Source organism: Drosophila nasuta, chromosome 2L, assembly GCF_023558535.2.
Source record: "Drosophila nasuta strain 15112-1781.00 chromosome 2L, ASM2355853v1, whole genome shotgun sequence".
NCBI lineage: Eukaryota > Metazoa > Arthropoda > Insecta > Diptera > Drosophilidae > Drosophila > Drosophila nasuta.
In genome coordinates, this window is record NC_083455.1 from 3,167,937 (window position 1) to 3,190,394 (window position 22,458).

At 38.4% G+C, this 22,458-nt stretch overlaps 1 long non-coding RNA gene across 2 annotated transcripts; it reads left to right on the forward strand.

Moving 5' to 3' along the window:
* Nucleotides 1–355: 355 nt before the first annotated feature.
* LOC132793547 (uncharacterized) lies at nucleotides 356–2,590 on the forward strand. Of its 2 annotated transcripts, none has more exons than XR_009633128.1 (3): nucleotides 356–799; nucleotides 1,973–2,098; nucleotides 2,152–2,590. It is a non-coding gene; the product is annotated as an uncharacterized LOC132793547 (long non-coding RNA). The 2 variants fall into 2 exon arrangements; XR_009633127.1 differs by having other exon boundaries at nucleotides 358–799; nucleotides 1,973–2,094; nucleotides 2,152–2,589.
* Nucleotides 2,591–22,458: the final 19,868 nt, after the last annotated feature.

A 22,458-nucleotide genomic window follows, 5' to 3' on the forward strand; every position in this document is an offset into this window, starting at 1 on the left:
CATATCACGGCGTGTCTTTTGTGCTCATGACACTTGTCAAAGCTATCGAAATTCTCAAATAAACTATGTAGATGTGTGTGGCACTGTGGGTAAAATCTTCGCTTTTTTGCAGCCATCTAGCACATTCAACTTTTAGCAATTTCATCTTTGGCACATTTACGAACCGTTCAGTTAAAAAAGGTGTAATTATGTGAAAGAGAAATAAAAGATGCGGAAAAGGCGAAAATTTGTTGTCTGATAAACAAGTATCGATGACAAGAAAAATCTTTTTTTTCCGGTCTTATGGCCGGATATTGAGAAATGAAAATATTGTCACTTACCCTAATTTGTGAATGACAAATTTGAATCGGACGTGACTTCATATTTTCCATCAGTCCCAATAAAAACTAATACAAGTATTTTTGACAACATAGTTCTCGTTCCGTTTTAAACATTATTGACAAATATTCGTGTATGATATTGAAATTAGTTAAGAAACAATAGAAATAAACAACCTGGACAACACAATTTTTAACAGAACTTTGATATGTTAACTAACATACAAAGTGCTGAACATCATGCCAAATCTATTTAGCAGATTAAAAGCTTTAGCAAATTAACCCTGAGGGAAATTACAAGGCGCCCATTAGCTGCTTCGATCCACTGTCTTGAGGCTCTTTCAATGGAATACGGAAAGCTATGTGTGTTTTTGTGAATGTGTTTGCTGTGTTTGTACAGTTGGTTGAGCAGCTGCTGGTTACAAAAGGCCATAAGAAATTCACACACACACACACACACTCGCACCTACACACATATAGACGTAAGTACAAAGCGAGACCCCTAACTGTCATAAACTAGGATTATGTTGCATAAGCTCGGCGCTCTATTGTTGTTGCTACTCTATGTATAAGTGCCTCTACATCTATATACAAACACATACATACATGTGTATGACTCTGTGTGTGTGAGAGACTATACGTATATGTATGCCTATTGAATTTTAAAACATTTTGTTGTTTGGGTGCTTTGGAGCTTTGCTTTGCACAAGTTGTCGATAATTACTTTTTGGTTTTGGCCTTTGTTCGGCGCCTTCACCTCCTCTGCTCCACTCCACTTTACTTCACTCCACTCCACTTATAATTGATGCGTGTGCGACATTTGTATAAAGGGAATTCGAGTTCCACTGCAGATATTCATATCTAGTTATTGTTATTGCATAATGCCACTCGTCTGTTTTGCAGTGACTTTATCTCCTCAGTGCTAGTAGCATTGCAAAACAAGTTCCTGGGTGCCAATTAATGCAGCAGCTCCCCAGGACTTTAAAATGGATGATTACAAGGTCAGAACATTTTGTGAATGAGATTCAGTTTAGTAAGCAGGACAGATAACTTTATTTATTTATTATTAGTATGTCAATTTCCTAGGAATGCGAACTTTGTTAAAATCTGAGAATTTATCTTACCTGTGCTGTGGAAAACCCTCTATCCATTTTCAAAATAGAACAGATTGTCAACACAAGCAACTATGACCCGACAGCAGCATCCCTTTTTTGCTATATAAAATTATTTCTTAAACAACTTGTACAATTTTAACCAATCATAAAGATTGTATTATTATTTGCACTGAAAATCGTGACTCTGGTCTCAAAATTTCACTTACTATTCTATTTTTTCAACTTACGGCGTCAGAAGTGGCATAAATCTTAAACAAACTTGATCTGCGTACAAACATACAATCGAAAATTATAGCTCTTTCTCTTAAAGTCTCTGAGACCTAGGTGTTCATATGAACAAACAAAAAGATAGACAGACGGAATATATATACTTTATGGGGTCGAAGATGACTCTTTCCTTCCACAAAGTTATAATACCCTTCTACCCAAGGAGTAATAAACACATTTTTTATAATTACCAGTTAATTTTGCTCATCTATTTATTCAAATGCAGAAGTCGGAAATCTTCTTTAATTTTGTTGAATGGTTTCTAATTTAAAGCTAAATCAAAAATGTGCACATACGCACTTCGAGGACATGTGGGTGTGCCATCTAAAGGAAACGGCGGGTGTATAATCAATGCACAGGACAACGGAGAGTATGTGAAATAAGGAAAGTGGAAAGTCGGTAATAGTTTGACTTGCTGCTTCATTAAATTTAATTTATAAACTTGCCATAAGCACTAAATCACTCGGTACTCGGAATACTCTGGACGCAGCTGTGGCAACGGCAACCAAAGCAACAAGGAAAGCGCAGAACGGAGGGAACAGAGCAGAGAGCAGAAGAGACAAAGACAGGGGTTACGAAAGAGACGACTCCAAAGAGAGGCGGCACAAAAGAAATTGCATAAAATGGCGACTAGTGGCCAAAATGGTGGGCCATAAACATCATTGCCGTTATGTTGGTTGTTTTTTCTTGGCCATAATTTGCAAAATAAAAGGAATATTTGCACCAAAGCCGCAACCACACACAACAAATGCTCCAAACATGGCTATAAAAACCAAAATTGTGAAGAAACAGCAACGCAAATAAAAAAGCAGAGCAAGGCAAGACTTAACATCTATTTTTGGTTTAGTGAAAATGAAATACTCTCTCTAACAGCTTTTTGAAAATAAATTGCTTGAAATATTTTAAATAAAGCACCGTTATGTTAAATGCATGACAGTGTTTATTTTATAAAGAGTCTTAAAGCATAAATGTAGGACTTCTTAAACGTAGATTGAGAATACAGCTGAAGTTATACAAACATAATTATTTTCGTAGAAAAGTATTTCACAATATTTAATATTGCGAATGTTTAGTGTTCTAAATCATGTTAAAGATGAAGTGGAGATAAAGCACTTAACCATGCACAAATCTAGTGTAATACCCGCAATACAAGGGTAACCAAGAATAAACTGTAGCAAAAATCAACTCAGCGCTTGACACACACAACACACAACAAGAACAGCAATAACATGCGCAAGTGTGCAGCTTATTGTTGTTTCAGTTGTTGTCATCGTTGTTGTTGTAGCTGTCGCTGCCCATATTGTTAGCTGCCTTTTTGCGTCAAGCATTTCCGTTTTTGGCGCTCGAATGTATGCTATACTTTTTGTGCTTGCGTGTTTCTCTCTGTGGGTTAGTTCTGTGAGAGGCCTGTCCTGCGTTGCGACGTCTGTTGTCGTCTGTTTGTGTCAGTGTGCGTCTTGGAGTCATGACAATTTATACGGCCACGCCCCATTCGACCATTTGCCCAAGCTCTACTCAAACTTGCCAAAATTAAATGTTTGGGCTGTGCGTTTGACGCGCGCGTGTCGAGTGATTTTTATGCGTGTTGACTTTTCACCCACTTGACTCACCTAAATGTCTGTCTGCTAGTGCGCATTCCACTTATCTGTATGCAAGTGTGTGTATCTGCGTGTGTGTTTCTGTGTGTGTGTGTGTGTGTGTGCAGGGACGTGGACTTTTTAATTAAGTTGCTGCAATGCGGCTTTGCTTTGGCGACGACTTGGCTGCCAAGATAAAGTTGCAAGTTTTCTATTTAAGCGGCTGCACAGCCAAAATCTGACGCAAAACTTGGCAGTCACACGCACACACATACATACATACATTTGCTGTCACGCACAAACACCGACATATACACGTACACAACCATAGTGCACTATGGGATATGTCTCCTTATTTCATGTGTGTGTTAATATCTATGCTAGATTTGTCTATGCGATTTCTTAGGAAATATTTTTCTTAGGAAATATTTTTTTAAAAATGGTTTAATTTTGAATAAGAAGTCGAAACTATGCTTGTCAAAGGTTAAGTCTAACAATAAAATTAAGTTTTATATTTAGAGTACTACACTTACTTACTTACAATTTAATGCATGTTTAAGGAATTGCCTTGATATTAATTGCAATATCTTTGAAATACCAGCAAAAAGGCTACTGTGGAGTGTTCTCGACTGTGAAATACCCGCTACCCATTTTGAAGAAAGGCAATTTACAATTTACGTACCACGAAAAAATATACCATAGTTCAAAATATGCCAGATTGTCTGCCAAAGCAGTTAGGACTCGATTGCAGTAGGTGGTTATCGTCATACAAAAGTATTACACAAATGCCAACAAAAAAAAATTATAGCTCAATCTCTTATAGAGACAGATAGACGGACGATCATGTCTATATCGTTTCGGCTGTTGACGCTGATCAAGAATATATAATTATATATAATTATTATAGGGTCAGAGATGCTGATTCTGAGATGATGATTCTTCTGCCTGTTACACGTGGTGGAGGCACAAAGTTATAATACCCTTCTACCCTATGGGTAGCGGGTATAATTACTGAATTCTCGAAAACTAAGAAATATTCCCATAGTGCGCAGTGATGTCGTGTGTGTTGCGAGCCAGAAACGTGTTAGCTGGCATAGCATACTTTTGTGCGCTTGCCAAAATGCAACGCGGCGGCAGCGGCCATCGCATGAGAAAATAATATGCAGTGGCAAAACTTTTATCGCATGTGTGACTATGTTTGTGCGCGTCGGTGTGTGCGTGTGTGCCTGTGTTTGTGGCTGCATGTGAGTGTGTGTGTGTGGGTATTTTGTGTGTGGGCTGCTGCGCTTTTGCATGTTAATGTAAATATTTCTCAATGCTGCAAACTTGCAACGCGTAGGTGTGCTATCTGTGGGTATTATGCCTCTGTCTTCTTGTTCCCTTGCATTCTATTTCTCTCTCTCCCAGTGTTTCTTTCTCTCTCGCTCGTGGGTTTCCCTTTTCCTCTGGGCGTTTGAATGCCAGTTCGCCTTCTATGTTGGCCCCAGCAGCAGCATTGGGGCAATCATTTGAACTGTGCTTAAACTTTTGCCTCGTAAGCGAGTCGAGAATATGAACACCATGAAATTGTTAAGGTACTTACAATCGGGCACAATGCCCAAATGCATATAATATATTCAAAATAAATATGTTGGTATAGTTAATAATTTAAGCATACGATGCAAATGCTTCACTCCTTTTTTTTGGGTGAAAAAATGGCAGTCATTAAACACGTTTTAGATTAGCTCTGAGTCGACTGCAAAAACAAAATATTAAGCGAGTTTTTAAAGAGAAATGCAGATGCGGAAAAGCATTTATGGAAAAGCAAATATGAAATAGAAAATTCATTAGGCAATAATCGAAGTCAATTGAATGTAGATTGTGAGAACGAAAAACTGTAAGCACTTTGCTTTCGGCATTTCCTTCTATTCTTGCAAAATTGCCGCTATATAAAGTTGGCACTCTATTGAATTGCCCAAAAAGAATGACACTTTTTGGAGCAATATCAGGAACTATAGCTGCAAAGGACATAACCATAACTATTATCATAAGCCGATGCTCAAACTGGTCTCATTTGCTTGCACGGCCAAGCAGTTGTGGTGCCTGCATCCTGGACGAGACGGAGAAAGTGAGAGAGAAGAAGAATAATTTTGACAGTTAAAGAACGACGAGTAAGCATCTTGGCTTGGGTGCATTTCTGAGCTGGCGCCATCTAACGACAGTCGTTTGAATTATGTTAAGTGGCTCCGCCGACGGCTGCAGGCGCCACTAAAGTGAGTATATACGTACATATATGTATTACTCGTTTGTATGTGTGTGTTTGTGTCTGAAATTTATTTATTTGCTAGAAATAACGCCGTAAAATGCGGCTCGAAAGTAGGCAAAGGCAGATGACAAAGACGCTTGACCTTAGCCACAAGCGCAACGAGAGCCTCGAGACACTCTTGCCAAGGGTCTCGAAGGAGAAGGACAAAGGGGAAGGGGGTAGGCCGAAAAGAGAGTGAGGAGGGTGTCAAATGTTTTTCGCAAGTATAAAAAAATTCGTTAAAGTGACACACTGAAATTGTGACACGCCCCCACAGTCGCCGAGGCTCGTGTTCATAATGATGCGCTGTTTGTGTCAGGCAGCCAACGCCGTCTCTTCCTCTTCCTCGTCCTCTCTCTTTCTCTTTCTTATTCTTTATAGCTCTTCTTGGTACTGTGTCCTTTTTCGCAACAGCAGCAATTTTCAATGTTGTGCGCGGAATTGTTGACAAAGTTCGCCTCAAGGCAAACAACTGCCAAATGGTAGGGATAGTCTTACTATGCACAATAAGGGAGTTTGAGTCACAGCATCGTCTCAGTTTCAAGGCAACAGTCGCCGCCGTAAGTTGACTACATAAAAATGAAATTACACGAGAAATTAAATTAGCGCGAATAAGTGCAAAAAAATTTGGCAATAAAAAACTGCGACTGCGACATTGTTGTGACACTTAAGCGAACCAACAGACACGGCGCCAAATAGACACAGGCAGACACAGCCGAACAAAGAAAGAGACAGAGAGAGTGAGAGGGAAAGAGATGAGAAAGTAAGAGTGGGAGAGAGCAATGCAAACAATAAATTAAATTCAAACATGCGGCGCACGTCAAAGGCGAAGACAACTCTTAGCTCGGCCACAGAAGTGAGGCTCAGACTCAAGTCCAGGCTCGCACTACTCAAGTGGCAGCACTCTCAGACCTTAAAAGCACCAAAGTGCCCTTATGATAAACAGCCAAGTGCAAGGGACCTTCCCAATAGCGTCGAGAATATGCAACTGTGACGTAGTCACTGCCTGAGCAGCTAGTTATCTATTTATATGATTGACACAATGGATACCCTCGATAGATAAACAACAGAGAAATAAACCAAATCAAATATAGTTCTGCTTCTGTCGCATTGTTATTTTTATAAACATTGCTTTATTGTAGATGATTGACACAATAAATCAGATTTTAAATTCGGTATCCGTTTAAATGTACTCTGAAACACATATTTAGTACCTAAATTATAAAGCTTATTATTGGCAAAGAACAGTTCAAATTCTTAAAGTTTAAATTTACACGATTACGAAGTATTCAACCATATATCTATATATCCTATTTATTATTTTGTGTCCAGGGTATGCATAAGGCAATTATACTGATGTACCTGACTCAAAACAAAACAAAACAAAACGAAACAAACAACAACAGAAACCAAAGTCGCTCAAGCAACAGAACAAATATTATAATCCAAGCAACATCTCATCATTGTCCTGGCCCTATTGCTTTCTCTCTCGCCTCATTTCATATTTATAAGCTGACAATTGATTATTTGGTTGCTGTTGTTGTTTTTTTTTTTTGGCAATTATTTGCAGTGCCATAAACAGCTTTTCCAGCCACAATGACATCAACAATGATAAGTAATTGTGTGTGTCTCAATTGCAGTGTGCGTGTGCGTCTGTGTGTGTGTATGTGTGTGTGTGTGTGTGTTTGGGAGATTTGTGATGGCAATCAGAGCAAATCCATTGCCAGGTTTTATGCATACACCTTCGACTGCGATTATTTCCATTGCTGGGAAAATCTTTCTGTTTCCAATCGATCAGCACAAGGCAAACTTGCTAAGTACCAATAGCTAATAGCTATAATTAATTATGCTCTTTTTATAAAATTCGCCAATATGGAGCAATTATTTTCTGGACATCGTTGTCAATGTTTTGGTTATGTAACCTTTGAAATTTGCAAAACATTATACGATTTCCTGCAGTCCTTTGAGAAATGATGACAACAAATTTGCCAAATAGTTTTCTGTGGCTATTTTTGGCAGACGTTGCATACCTCTGGGTATAACGAGAGAGACAGAGAGAGAGAGAGAGAGACACACACACATAGCCACCCACACCCGGATACCAACACACAGCTGTTGGTCCGCAAGTTTTTTGGGTCCTGCCAATGTCAATTTAAAATGCAATTTAAATGCACCGACAACTGCTACTAGAACTGACAATGGTGGAAGTGAGGAAAGCGGAGAATTCTGTTTGAGGATTAATGATACAAAATCGAGAGTTTCTTCAACAGAACAAGAGTGTATTGCGAAGATAAATACATGGGGAAAACCTCATGTATCATATTTAGACATTTTATCGCATCCTTACCTTACTTATAATGCCTAATCTAATTAACTCAAAGCAACCCTGTAGTGTCACTAGTATGTAGTGTCATGATGTAGTAAATAAAGCATTTAAGACAAACTGGAGCACAAACAGTTTATTTTAGTTTAAATACAGGATACAGAAAAATATTCAATTTATAGAATAGGAAAGTTATTTACAATTGAATTATTTTTATTCTAATTGCGACGTTAGAATTATACAACTGCATCCCAATTGTTATTGTTATCGATGCTTGAAGTCGATGGTCGATATTCAGTTGAATGTTTCAATGCAAAACAATGTTGCCAATGTTTCAATTGGCCAGAACACCGCGCGATCTCAAGTTGCCTGATCTATTTCTACATACATTAATAACAAACATTACTCAAGTGTAAAAGTAAATGTATTGAATTTTAAATACAATCTTCAAAAGCAAATAATTCGTTGTCTTTAAATTTTATTTATTTACTTATTTAATAAGATTACAATTTCATAAAGCACTGTTTTATCTAATACGCACACATTAAAAAGCAGAATAGACTTTCATTCTTATTGATGTGGGGTCTAAAACTGTACACAACTCATCCATTGAGGAGACAACGTTATTTTGCCTGGCTTTCAGTTTGACTTTGAGTGACTTGGGGAGGCGGTCTTGTCACGCCTTGTTTCCCTAGACACACTATCATTGCAGTTGGCAAATTGCATTTGCCTGCAAATTGTTTTACGAGCATGTTGTCCTCAATCAGAAAAAAAAAGAAACACACGCTAAAATGTTAGCCAAATTTGTTCACTTAAAAAGATTTGTTGCGAGCTACACTATACAAAAAAATAGTTTGAAAAATGGCCATTACAAGTACAAACTATTAAATTAAATGCTGGAAAACTATTGTGCGTGAGAATTTATATGCCAAACGAATAAAGAAATGTTCATGATATCGTAAAAAAAGTACATTTTATGGCGCATAGTTTGCTTTAACTGTAAACCGGAAAAAATAATGTCAAAAACGTATTAAAAATTAAAAGTTTCGGACTCAAATAGAAAACGCAAAATACGCATTATTTTTATACACATTTGCATTGCAAATTACTTGGTAATAACATTTTTATTTAGGATTCTACGCATGAAAATATCATACATATATGATATAATCAATTAATCAATAATGTACTAAATAAGTAAGCTAATATTAAAGATTTTATGTTCAATTCAGCTTTAATGCTAATGTACCAAATTGATATGGATCCCGAAAATATTTATATTAGATCATAAACTTGAAGAGGTTTTATTAAACTTGCATGCACTCAAAAATAGGTTACTCATTAAAAAATTGAAACTCATTACAAATATTTTGTAATTGGGAATTGGGAATTTCAAGTGAAATATTTTGAATAATGTTTTTGCTCAAACCATTGAAAAGTTCAAATTTAGTTACAAAACACTTGAACGATTTTCAGGAATTCTTTGTATTTACATATCTTAAAATCTGCGCAAACTTTAAATTAAATTCTGTTTTGTATTGTTCTTAGCAATTCCCTAATTCAAATTTTCTCAAATACTCGTACAAGCAAAATGCTTTCGCTTCAAGGCGAGTTAAACATATAAAATTAATTGAATTAATCAAAGCAACAGTCAAACAAGTGGCAAGAGGCAACAGTGCAAACAACTTATTCTAAAGCTTATCAAAAATCCAATACCGACAGTCAGTCTGTCTCCCCATCTGTCAGTGTGTCTGTCTGTCAATGAGTCATTCAGTTATTCAGTCGTTTAGTCAGAAGTTGATATCAGAGCCGCGCTCCAACACGCACACAAAGCAAACAGAATTAAGCAAAAACTCGGGCCACAACTCGAGCGGAGAAACATATTTCAATGAAAGTTCAATACACCTTCAGCATCCTCCACCCACTTCCCTTTCACAACATTCAGATTTGTGCGCCGCTCTCAATGAATATGCGATGGCAGCCAACACAACACAACACAACACAAAAAATTAAAAAAGAATGCTTTATGTACACATTTTGCAACGGTGAGAAAAGGCAAATAAATTGAAATTGAAACAAAATGTGTGTTGAATTCAATGTGGGTAGCAAAAGTCGACTGACAAAAAGTGCTGCCTACGATGCGGCGAACGAGAGCAATTGCCCAAGGGGGGAAACAGCCAGGCGGGGTAAAGTCGCATAGATGGGCAGACGTGGCGTATGCGCAATCAATCATGAACGAATTCAATTTCGACAAAACGCAAAGGCCTCTCTGTAAAAGTTAAGTCTATGCTTGAGTATCTGTGTGTGTGTGTGTGTCTCTGTATGTGTCTATGTGTGCACATATAAATACTTGTATTTGTATTAGTGTGTGTTGCGGAGGGACTGTAGCATAGCAAGGACTTCCTCATCGCCTGGCTATTGCGTAGTTCGTCCTTCGCTTTAGCCCATCTGCTTGGGTAACCTGACAAGTCTCCAAGTTTACTCTGGCATCAGCTACTTTTCTATTGGCATCTGCTGCGCAAAAATAATGCTCATTAAAATTGACAAATCATGCGAAAAATGTGTAAATAGCAATTATAAGCACTTTACGCACTCACACGGCGTATACGTTATGATAATGGCCACAGAGATGAAACTGGCATATTTTGAAAAGCGCTGCGAAAGCATAGAGATCATTTTTAATGATGCAAATTTATAACGCAATTGTTTCTAAATTACATATATTACGTTCAAATATTTACTATAATATATATTTTTTATGCTATAGGTTAACATAACAAATCAGTTTTATCATTTTCGACAAGAAATCATAATAATCTCCGGAAGTATTTACAATGCAGCGTACGCTAAACCAACATAAAATTTAATTTACGAGACTTTATGTTAAACTTAAAGTCCTTGAAAACCTTGAAAATAATCAAGTGAATTCCATTGAAGCATTATTTTGTGGGTAATGTGAGTCGTAAGTACTTTATACTAGGCTACGCTGTGGTCATTTGTCTTGTCTATATGTATATGTATGTAAATATTCGTTTTCCTTTTCTCAACGTTTTCCTTTAAAAGTCGGTCTGTTTTGAGGTAGGCCCACATTTTGCTCAATTTGCCCATAGATAGGATGGAAAATTATTGGCAGTCATTTGCTTGGCCCAAACGAGCTTCCTTTTGCAAGGCATTTTCTTCACCTCCACCTCCATCTCCATCTTAATATATGTACATCTTCGCTGGCCTCTTTGCTGCCCATTTAACCTAATAGCTTTTCATTGTATTAGTTTCGTTCATGGTTTTGCTGCTTTTTTTTCTCAGCTTTTTTTTTCCTTTCCACTCACGCCAATCTGATTTAAAATTCTATACGCTCTCTGAAAAGTTTGCTTGAGCCCTGCAAAATGAATCTCCATGACTGCCTTCGATTTTAATTACTTCTGTAACGAATAAAAAATCTGAGCCTCATGATTGATTGCCTAACCGAGTATTACGAGAATTTCAAGCAAATGTTTGTTGCGGTTTTTATTTATGTGAGGCAAAAAACACTGAGGGCTTTAATTTTAGCCAATTAAATAACGTCAAATTCATTTCAAAACAAAGTAGCTTTACGGTATTATATTGACGATTGGCTAAAATGTTCAATGGTCTGAATATAACTGATGCGTATGTTTTTTCAAACAAAATGCAAATCAATTGTTGAATTCCTCGTATTTAATAAATTTATAATGTTGATTTTCAACAAAAAATAAAATTTATTGTTAATAGATGTATTTCTATTCTTTGGGATTTGTTAACTTCCCTTGAAATGTGTCGTTGCAATTGATCAATCCGTTCAAATGAAAAAAGTAAGAAAGCTACAGTCAAGTGTGCTCGACTGTGATATACCCGCTACTTATTTGGAATAAAAGCAAAACAGTGCTTAAAATATATTAAATAAATATACTGCAAAGATACTACAATTTACCAAAGTTTATACTTATATAGTATATTACATTCAAAATATACCATTGAGTACAAATTGAGTACCAGATTGTTAGCCAAAGTAACTAAGACCCATGGTAAGAGGGCGTGGTAGAAATTTGAAACAAAGTTGATCTGATTCAGATAAAGAAAACTCATATGTCTGAGTAGAACGTAAATGTGTTAATGTTGTTAAATCACGTGCTCTATGTCATATGTTACATATCTCCAATTTTAAAACCAGACGGCAAGCTTGGCATATTCAACGCTCCATTTCGTGGCTTTATGGCAGCCCTTTTCACACCTATTCGGCAATTAATTTGGGCCAACACTTGAACGACTAAGCGCTGGAGGCTGTTGTCCCTACGACAAGCCATAAAATCAATGCCACATGTTAAATATCGTGGGAAAAATACAAATAGACGATTAACTACAAACAACACACGCTCCACTCTCCACACTCCACACTCCACACTCCTCGCTCCATACACACCATAGTGAAACAAGCACTTCGCACACACCCGTTTCAACTCAGAGGCTGGCAAATTTGCACATCGCGAAACATAATGAACACAGTTCTTGCCTGTGTTGTTGCTGTTGTTGTTGGGTCGTAAAAAAGGCGAAAATACTTGAGGCACACACAAAAGCCAACGGCTATGACGAAAAGTCAACTGTTTTGTTGCTGCTGCTGCTGTTGCTGCTGCTTCTCTTGCTTTTTGCTGTTGCTGCTGCTGTCGACTGCGCCATAAAGTATGCAATATTTATTTTGTATAAAACGCGTGCAGGGCATTACAACAACAATCTAAATAAGAGGCTGCTTTCTTTGCTAAAGAATACCCTGGAAAGTAATCAATGATTTGTTACAAAAATAATTGCAAAGAAATAATGATTTTCAATAAAATGTCAAAACACGAAAGTTCAATGTGTGTAGAATAGTAAGACTGGAAATTTGGGGAAACTTTACAGCAAGTGGAGTTGGTCGAACACCTGAGCCCACAGCTGTGATACCCCTTTTGGCTGACTTACAGGTAAATCGTAACAACAACGAGAACGACAATGGCAGCAACAACCATGGCGATAACAAAAAGGGGCAGCCATTAAAAGCGGAAAAGCAAATGAGCGGCAAAAAGACTGCGCCTGAAGGATAAGTGCACATAAATACAACAATTTGCCAGGCTTTCCAGTGTACATACAAACTTATATACGAGTATGTATGCACGAGTTCATTCTGGGTTCTGGGGCTTCTGACACAGTCGGCACATTAATTGAAATATTTATGCCATAGCCAGTAATGGGCTTGGAGCATTTGGTTGAGCCTCAGCCTGAGCCTGAGACTGAGACTGAGACTAAGACCTCTGACAGATGTGAGTGACAATTTTTGGAAAGCTGTCAAAAGAATTTCAACCGTTTCGTTAGATATCTCTCTGAAATGCATTGACCCATTACTCAGCATTCCACGCCTCATTTGCTGATGCCGTTTTAATGAAGCTCCACGCAATTTTAATGTTAATTAGCCATGGCTCACGTACCACACACAAATTCAACTTTAATATTTATCGTAATTATATTTTAATGCCATGGTCGAAGCGATGGTTTATATTATAATTATTGCTATTATTTCAGTCCACTGTGTAAATATTTATTTGCCATTGCCTCACAGGTGAATGGAGCTGCTCTGTCTCTACGCTAGCACACAGATACATTTATGTGTATACTCGCAAGTTCATTAATAAGTACGAGTATCGAGTAAACAATAACAAACCATTTGCTGCCATAATGCAGTCTGACAGTCGACAGCTGATGGCATTTGCGGGGCAAAGGGTGAGCATCTACTTAGCAAGTGAATGAGCACTTGTCTCTAGTGAGCCGTGTAATAAGTTTCAAAATATTACCTGTCATTTAAGCTTAAATATGTTAAGCTAGCGATGTTGAAAATCAAACATTTTTAATTGTGTACAATTTGATATAGATATTTGTAAATTTTGTTCAAAACAAAGCAATTACAATTGTATTAAAATATGTCATTTATTAATGCCTACTCTCAATGCAAGTCATTGAAACTGATCCAGTGATTATTTTTATGAGATTTTCTTAAATTGAGTACTTATTTAGAGAAGTGTTGATTAGGCTAACCTTTTACTATAATATACAAAAGAGCGAAACAAAGTATGAAGAATAATATCCCAAAAAGTAATGTACAAAATGTGATGTTTTTGACTCTGTTTGCATCTTCCCTTTTCAAGAAACTGTAAAAAAGGAATACCTGTTCAGTTTTAGCTATGCTCCTCATGTATTAAAAGTTTTCATTCAAAAATATGCGAGATATTTCAATATTTTTCTTTATTTATGATTAATTATTAAAGATTAATAATTAATAACGATGTCTTGCGCTTTTCCAACTTCAAAAACTATTTTAGAAATTGATTCAATTACACACATATTAAATATTAAAAAAAAACTTTCAGATCTTAATGATGAGAAGAAGTCTTAGTTCAAACCTTTCCATATGTCACTCTATAGATTTAAAGTATTTCTGGAAATGTCTTTCCATAAATAATGTTATTTATGTGCATACTTATAGTTGGGTTTAATACGCTGAATTGTCAATTAATAGCCAGTTATTGATGTCAATTGAATCTTGAACGATTCACGCACTTATTACTGCGATGGAAAAGGCAATGGGAATGGGAATGAGAATGACCCGGGGGGAGGGATGGGATGGTAGGGGAGTCTCCCCAAAATGTTTTCCCATCGTTTGATTGCAATCTTGCCATTCATCAATATCAACAGAAGCACATAATTCAATTTGCACATACGCTAGCGATCATTGAAGACACAGGTTAAGTGTAATTGAATCAATTGAATCACTGGTTGTTCAGTGGCAAATTGAAATCAGGCCAATTATGCAGAGCGGAACAGAAATTCATGCTGGCTCACGCTCAAAAGCGATTGCATGGCTTTGTTATTGACATTGATACGTTGATTGATCTGTAAGGCTAAGTCAACGAAAGGTGCATGCCACATGCGAGTGCCTCAAGTCGCTGATCGATCGCTTACTCTTAATTCGCATGCTCATTCTCCCTCTTCCTCTCCATAACTATCTCAATCTCTTTATTTCGCCCTCTCTCTATTGCCATGCGCGACTATCACTGGTGGCGCTGGATCAATTTAATTGACCGTGCTGACGTCGCGACATCGACATCGCAATCGCAATCGCAATCGCCATCGCCATCGAGAGCCGCACACACGTTCCACTCGTCGATAATAATATTAAGCCCGATGATGATGATGCTCTAAGCGTGGGAGCTTCCAGCTCAGCGTGCCCCTCTTACACTCAAAGAAAGTGCCGCGTAATTGATGCGTGTGTCGCATGTGGCGCATCTGGCGTGTGTCGAGTGTGTCGAGTGTGGAGTGCTGCCACCGAAGGTCACTGCGATGTCAATTGAGTTGCCATCTGTCATAGTGGCATAGGCCTAGGTAAAGCCGCAGTGGCAACAGTGGCATTAACCAAATAATGTGGCACGTTCAACCTGCCATCTGCAACGTGCAACATGCATCGAGCAACATGCAGAGAGCAGAGAACAGAGAGCGAGTAGTGCTTTAAGTTATTGTTGACGTAGTTTGCACACCAAAACGAAACGCATAAGGTGAAGGCGAAACGCAGGCGCAGAGCGCGGATACAAATTCAAGGACATGAACATGCTGATGCACACAGCCAGCGGCTGTCCAAAAATAGCGACAGCAAGCAAACGCAACGCCCCAAAGTATGCAATAGAAAATAGTCGCGCCCATCCTGCCAACAGAATGAAATGCAATTTTAATTTCATTACACTGCAAATCCACATTCCACTAATTTGTTTTGGTTTCTCTTTTTTCATTTTCTCTGCACTACGTGTGTGCATCTGTGTAAGTGTGTGTGTGTATGAGTTTGTGTGCGTGTGTCGGTTGAGATTTTATGGCACTCACAGACTCGAAAGTTATTTTAGTTTTCGACTGTCGACATCTGCGTGCCATTAAAATGCATTAGGCGTGGCAAGTGTTGCATGAATAGTACCGCCACGAATAGTTTGCAACAGAGCAGCTTTAGCCGTGCTGTGCTGTGCTGTGCTGTGCGGCAGCTTAATTATTTTAAGGCTTTAAGGCAGCCTCCTAATTTCATTAATGACTTCATCAACAATATGAAAAATGAGAGACTCTCATAAAACGATTTAAAGAGATTTTACAAATAATTTACCAAGCTAAAACTAAGGAGACTGTTAAAATAATATAAACTTTTAAATAAAAATAGATTTACATATTTGAAGAAGTTTATTTATGTAATATAATTATGTACTATTTATGTCGTATCTGAATAAGAAAACGTCTAAAAACTACATTATCTGACCTGAGTGGATTTTATAGAATCGTCTTTTTTTTAGTATCGTCATTTATTTCATTATTGGAATTGAAGCTGCGACTTTTGTAAACTGTTGCAGCAGAATACATAGAATTAGTTTTGCTTCTCTTGTCTTGAACCTCGCTTCAGCAATATTCACAATACAAACATCCTCCACACTAACAGAAATCAAAGATTCAACTTGAATCAGCAATCAAGTCCGAATATAACACTTAAGTTGGGACGATTTAAACTCCAATTTTAGCCTCTAGAATCCATTATTAGCCATTGGCAAACAACATTGCGGACCGTCCACAATCCCAGACGAACTAAACTCAACACAAGCAAGGAAATTTAATTTAATTACCGCAGTTCTCGGCCAGACGCAATGACGGAACTTTCTAATAGTTCGCATTAATTTTTAATTTTAATGTACGCGACGTGAGAGGAGATAGAAACAATTTCCTGGCATTTGGCCGCTGGTCAGGTGCTTGCCCGCAGGAAGATGCAAAGCTTGCAAAGCGCAGAGAGTGAAAATGAAAATAAAAATAAAAACAGTAAAATCAAAGGAAGAAAAAGAAACAGAAGGAAAAGACCAGGCAGCGAAGAGACTTGTAAAACTCGCACTTGGTAATTATGCGCTTATCGTTGTTGCCCCATTACCATTTTCCGGAGCACCCTCCGAGTCCCGGTACCCTGGGCACCCCTTCTGTTTCTTCCGTAGAGTCCTTTGCAGGGGCTAATTTCATTTTGCATGCAAATCGCGCACTTTTCGCCAGCTGCCGATTTGCTGAGTCTGTGTTGGATTTTAAAGCGATGCGTTCGATTGTTTCGCCCCCAAAAGCGAATTTAAAGTAAAACGACAAAATAAGAAAACGAGAAAACAGAATGAGCGCGATTACGAATGTGGATTCAAAATGAAAATGAAAACTTTGAGCAAAAATCTCATTAAAAGTTTGTCGACGCTAGGCATTTCTTGGCCCGAATTTGACTGTGTCCCGCAATTATTGGACCTAACCAGACTTGGCTTGGCAGGCCAGAAAGTCACAGCAATCGGCTTGGCATGCAGGTGGCCTGCATGTCCTGCCTCGAGGGTTGTTCCTCGTTCCATTCATGCGTGCCAGCGCAGGATCGGAACGAACAAGAACATGAGTTGCCATTGCCTATAATTTGTTTTTATGTTTCCTTCATAATCGGTGGCCAGCAGCCGGTTAAACGCATCTCGTGAAACACGCAAGAGTCCAAAAATATAGGAAAAAAAACGAACTCATGGGAGCGTTAGGAATTGAATCTGTAGGTCGGAAACTCCGTTTATTGAAGCGAAAGGAAGTCGAAAGTGAGAATTCTCGTATGAGGAATGCACATTTGGAGCCAAAGTTCTATTCACATTGTTGGGTGCACATGCCCCTGACATTTAACGACAATACTCGTAGAGGCTGCAGCAACAACACGAGCCAATGTCATTGCGGTGGCAGAGCCTTCTGCTGATTGGCTAGCACACATCAGGGGAAATTATTATTCTTCTTGCTGGTATCCTTTGTTTTTGTTGTTGTTGTTGTTGTTGATGATGGAAAGGATGCTCTTGATATACCATTCATGTTCAATCAACTCACCTTTAATACTACATTAGCAGCTCCTTGACTCCTTGGCGTTTTTCCCTTACAAAAAGTCTCAACTCAATCTGAACATAAACAAAAACTCTTTTCTTTGCATTTGTTTTTGATGTTGTTGCTGCTGCTGATGATGATGCTGCTGCTGCTTTTATCTTGAACGATGTTGTTGCTGTTGTTATGCTTGTTATTGATGTTGCTTTTCGAGCTGCACATAGTTTTATATTAATGCAAAATACAAGCGAAAAGTTTTTACTATCGCGCACTTTTCCACACAATGTTAGCTAATTGCCAGATCCTTTGACAATTGCAATCATTTCATTGGTTTTCACAAAATTCCATACAACATTTTACAATTACTGCGGTTAGCTCGTCGTGTCTAGCGCTTGCAGAGTCTGTCGCCCAACTGAGCAATCGCTTGCGCTGTCAAACGCTCAAAGCCTCGATTGCAAAAAAGAATTGCGAGTCTCTCTCCATTTGCGTGTGTAGTTTGTGTGCGTGTGCCTATATGTATGTATGAGTTAGGAAGTATGCTGTCAGGACTGACTGCATATAGCCCAAAGCAGCAGCAGCAGCAGCGGCAGCAAAAACGAATGGCAACCACGTGAACAACAAACGACGACCACAACGACGCATTCGCTATGTCAGACAGAGAAAGAGCTATTCAAAACGGTAACGGGAGACAATGTGCTCTCGTGACGCCGCTCTCAAAGCTTTAAGTCGCTTGCTCTCCCTCGTCATAGTTACGTTGAGGCGTTAGGTTGCGTGAGTCACCAGCACCTGATGTGTTTGCGAGAGCGTTGCTTAGTTTTGTTGTGCATTACGACTGTTGTTGTTGTTGTTGTTTTGCAAAAAGCCGGTTTGAAGTTGTTACATTTGTAGTGGAAGCATTTTGCAGGAGCTGCCATATGACAAACAGAAAATGTGAGAGAAGGAGGCTAAAGAGAGTGTACGTATGTGTTTGTATGTGTGAATGAGAGTGAGAGTAAACGAAACAGGGGAAGCCAGTGCAAAGAGCGAAAACATTGCCATGGCTAAGCTACACAAAAGGTATCAGCTATTGGTTTCCTGAAGGGTTAGTAATCGAAGGAATATTGACACTTAGTCAGGTGGGCTTATAAATGATAGATGCCCGGATAGACAGATGATGGCTTAATAATACAACCATGACAATGGTTTCAATCCAAAAGAATCCTAATGGATAGGCCAACAAAAAGTGGACGACAATTAATTATTATATTCAAATTACTGCTTAAATTAAAAATTTATTCATAATAATGGGATTACACTGAAGAGTGTACTGATAATCATTCATTCATTGATATTACAAAATGCATGATATTTATGTCATTTAATTAAATTAATTTTTATTGTATTATTATTTTTTTTGTGAAATACATGGAAGTGCACATTTAATACAAGAATAGCTGATCCTAACTGCTGCCAAATTTGCCAAACGACCTCAAGACCGACAGACATCGCGGCGTCTGCTCTCCCACAGACACAGAGAGAGGAGCCTCTCTAAAGGAAACACGCTAGCCAAAAGGACGCCGTCGTTATCCTTACTCACAGCTCAATTGCACAGAAGGCAGACACTACCTGCCCCAATGTTCGTGCTCAATGAAAAGCTCTACAAATGCCGCTCAAAGCTTTGCTGCTAAAGTTCGCCAAACACATCCTCAAAAGCTTCACCAGAATGGCGCCTTTCCTCTTTATTGCACTGTGGCAATTTTAATGTAATTTAGAAAAAAAATTAATAAATCAAAGTAATTCTCAATCAAAATCCTAATGACTGATTATTTATTAAATGTTAAATAACAAAATGAACGAAACTTTCTATTTAGCTATTTACTATACTTAGATTTAGTTTCACGGTGCGCAGTCCAAGAGCTGGCATCATGCAAGTGTATCCTGGCATCATTCCTTGGACAACCTGCTGTGCTGAAGGCCGTTGTCATAATTCTGAATTAGGAAAGGTTTGTTGTGGTCCTTGTTCTGTAGCCACTGAAAGCTGTGCTGGGCTTTTCGCGGCGCGGCACGGCGTCACAGACCTTGACAGCTTGCCAGCTTGCCAGTCCGAGTCGCATGCTGCTGCAGCACTAAAGAAAAAGATAAATGAAGCCGTCGCTTTTTTGTTATTTGCTCACCTGTCGCAGCTGCAGCAGCCACAGCTAGCAGCGATGTGTTAGAGTTGCCGCTGTCAAAGCGAAAGCACACCACTTTCGTATCCCCATTACTTTCACTTTTCTGTGCAACATTCTCTCTTGGAACTAGGTAATTGCCACCTCTTGGGCTGATGTTTGATTGTTATCCTTGCTGCACCTCGTGATGTCGCATTAAAAATTGATTAGTATTCAAAACTCTTCGGTTTTCAGAGTATTTGAGCCAATTACAAGCACGGTTGGCTGATTTTAACAAATGCTTAAGCTTGGTATTTATTAAACAGTGCAGGCAACAATATACTGATTAGTAACAACATTTTCACATGGAATATATTAATTGAAATTAAAAAGCCAACGGCAAATAGTACTTTGTAAATTGTAATGTACAAAGTGTGTACATTTATTCTGACAAAGCAGTGCAACTGCTTTTAACCATCTATAACAAGCAGTGTGCACGCCAAGTTGTTCAAAGCGCCATCTATCAGAAGCAAGTCGAACTCCCCTCAGCGAGTTACTGAACCAGTGTTATTTTGTACACAATTCTGTCGATGCAAGATGCGCCAAAATAACAATAAATTGAAAGTGTCAGCAGAAACACTAAATGAGTACTGGTATATGTATTTAAATAAAAGTGTAATTGCAGTTCTCTAGCCTATCTCTTTGATCTTCACCATTGCAAGCGTTTTATCATCATCTCCCTTCTCCTGTTTGTCAATTGTTCTGTGTCTATGCGCCTTTTGTTAATGACAATGTCAGCCACACACTCACAGGCAGACATTTGAAGACTCTGTGCTCGGTGCATGCAGACAATATAAATTGCAACAACATGTGGACGAAACTAAAACGTTCTCATTTATCATCATTTTGGGGCATGCAATTGCGATATTTTGCTGGCAATTGGCAATTGTTGTGATTGGAAGCAAACAGGCGGCTAACTCACACACGCACATCCTCACACCATCCTCATTGCCTTGATTGCCACACACACACACACACATAGACATACATTCGCATTCAAACATTCGTATTCATACGTAAGTGTAATGATTGCTCATGCATAAAGCAAATGGCGCAGTTGTCGAAAATTTTCATTGGCAATTGTGCAAACAGCTAAAGATGCAACAGGTTGCAAGCCAATTTGTGTGTGTGTGTGTGTGAGTGTGCATGTGGTGGCAAGAAGGTGACGGCAATGTTGCAACCAGCAGACTACAACGTTTTTTGAAGCAGAAAATTGCACAAGTAAAGTGCAAAATTAGACAGAGACGCCGCCGCCGCCGCCGTCGTCGATGACATGAGTGTCTCAAAGAAATTTGCAGAGTACACTCACACTACACACACATACGCACACACACACTCGCCTATACTCAAAGTACTCACAGCCAGGCAAAGAGACATTTGTAATTTACTTTTGTTTGTTAATTGTGGAAGTGCCACTGTGAAAGGCAAAGAGGCAGGCGAGGGAGCTGCTGTCAATACAGCAAATGCAGCAGGCAGAAGGTGGCAGGCAGCAGGCAGCAGGCTGCACAAACGTTGCCTTTTTAGTGTGGCAAGTGAAGCATCAGCGTCGTTGCCACCATCATCATCACCATCATCATCATCGTCAGTTGCAGTCCAATATTCCCTTGACTTCAGTTATATGTCGCACCAAGGCCAAGCGTCATTAATGAACTGCTAACTGAACTACACTAGTCGGCATAATTATTTTGACGAAAAAAAATGATTCAAATTTTTAAGTAACTTTGCAATGGTTTAATATAACTTAATGAATTTTTTTGCTGCTTTACTTAGTGCTAATACAAACTTAAAAATAATGAATTCAACATTTTATCATATGAACTTGAAAAAATATAAGTTTATGTAATTTTCAAGCGGTGGCATAAGTATTTTGACAAGTGTATTTTAATATGAATAACAAAGTTTAAACTTAAACAAAACTAAACGGGAAAAAGGTATTTAGTAAAATATATAATTTCCCTTAGTCTCAATAACTTTTTTCAGGCGATCCGGTACTGAATCGATTAAATTTCGGTTGATCTCTGGAGATATCTCTTCCCAAAGGGAAGTGACCTCAGAAATTGTCTCCTCTCTGGTTTTATTTAACGATACTGTTCTTTTACGTTTCATAAGAGACCAGATGTTTTCAATTATATTTAAATCTGGACTTTGAGGTGGCCAGTCCAAAGTGGTAACAAAAATGTTGTAATCATCTTAGCTTTGTGGCATGGGGCGTTATCCTGTTGCAGAATGAAGGATTGACCAATAAGCCTGTCTCCAGAAGTAAATGCATTATCATTTAAAATCCGTAAATATTGGCCTTGGTTCATCGAACCAGTGACAGGAACGAAGTCACCCAGTCCATTAAACGCTACACATCTCCAGAACATCACAGAGCCTCCACCATGGCTTACTTTTTGGCAAACGGGCCGCCTTTTCTGCCTTTGTGCCCTTGGTAATCTTACAAAAATTTTATTTTTTGATGAATTATA